The sequence below is a fragment of the Solanum stenotomum genome, chromosome 1 (genome assembly GCF_019186545.1).
Source record: "Solanum stenotomum isolate F172 chromosome 1, ASM1918654v1, whole genome shotgun sequence".
Lineage (NCBI taxonomy): Eukaryota > Viridiplantae > Streptophyta > Magnoliopsida > Solanales > Solanaceae > Solanum > Solanum stenotomum.
The window spans coordinates 69,612,377-69,614,144 of NC_064282.1; positions in this window are offsets into that span (position 1 = coordinate 69,612,377).

A 1,768-nucleotide genomic window follows, 5' to 3' on the forward strand; every position below is an offset into this window, starting at 1 on the left:
AGGTGTGCTCCATGATGTGGTAGTGAAAGTAGAGTCTTTCATCTTTCCGGCGGATTTTGTGATCCTCGACTGTGAGGTTGATTTTGAGGTTCCTATCATCCTTGGGAGACCATTTCTTGCCACAGGGCGTGCGTTGGTTGATATGGAAAAGGGAGAGATGAAGTTCAGACTGAACAATGAAGAAGCAACTTTCAATATCTGTAGATCCATGAAGCAGAATGGTGAGCTACAAACAGTATCTGTTATAACTTACAGAGTGGAGAGTAGGTCAAAACTGCAAATTGAAGAGCGATTAGGTGTTGANATATCTCCCCCTTGGGAACATTCGTCCTCGAATGAGGTTACTCTTACAAAGCTAAGGGTGTAACATCAACTCAACACCCAACAAACAACCATGCAAACGCAACAACAATAACGACATGCTCATTATAATTTAAACAGCACTAAGAAGGAAATTAATACCTTAATCCGCATTTCCTCCGGATTCAAAGAGATATGGATATCTCTTCTTCATGTCCTCTTCAGCTTCCCAAGTAGCTCCCTCAACAAATTGGTTCCTCCATAGGACCTTTACTGAGGCTACATCTTTCGTTCTCAACCTACGAACTTGACGATCCAAAATTTGAACAGGAACCTCCTCATAAGATAAGTTATCCTTGATCTTAATCCTTTCAGTTGGCAGGATCAATGAAGGATCTCCTATGCACTTCTTCAACATGGAGATATGAAATACCGAATGAATCGCTGCTAGTTCTTGTGGTAACTCCAACTCATAAGCAACATTGTCAATCCTCTTGCCTATACGGTAAGGTCCAATATACCGGGGACTAAGTTTCCCCTTCTTACCAAACCTCATAACGCCTTTCATGGGTGAAACCTTCAAATATACCCAATCGTCTATTTCAAATTCTAACGCCCTTCTCCTAACATCGGTGTAGGATTTCTGACGACTCAGTGCCGTTTTCAACCTCTCTTAAATCACTTTCACCTTCTCCATAGCTTGGTGAACTAAATCTGGTCCTATCAACTGTGCTTCACCAACTTCAAACCATCCAATAGGAAATCTACATCTTCTCCCATAAAGAGCTTCATATGGAGCCATCTGGATGCTAGAGTGATAACTGTTGTTGTAGGCAAACTCAATGAGAGGTAGGTGATCATCCCAACTCCCTTTGAAATCGATTACACAAGCCCTCAACATATCCTGTAAGGTCTGAATAGTGCGCTCTGCTTGCCCATCAGTCTGAGGGTGAAAGGCAGTACTTAAGTTCACCTTTGAACCCAAGCCCTTCTGAAAAGATTTCCAGAACTGTGCAGTAAACTGTGCACCTCTATCTGAAATAATGGAGATTGGGACTCCATGAAGTCTCACTATCTCTTCAACATACAACTTGGCATAATCTTCTGCTGTATTGGTAGTCTTTACCGGTAGAAAATAAGCTGACTTTGTCATTCGGTCGATAATTACCCAAATAGAATCATACTGTTTGCGAGACCTTGGCAACCCTGTGATGAAATCCATATTGATCATCTCCCACTTCCACTCTGGAAGTTCTATCCTCTGAGCCAAACCACCGGGCCTTTGGTGTTCAACTTTCACTTGTTGGCAATTTGGATTCTTAGCAACAAACTCAGCAATGCCCTTCTTCATGCCATTCCACCAATAAACTTCACGCAAATCACGATACATCTTGGTGGAACCCGGATGAATAGAATATCTGGAGCTGTGAGATTCCTCTATAATCCTCTCTTGGAGTCCATCTACCAT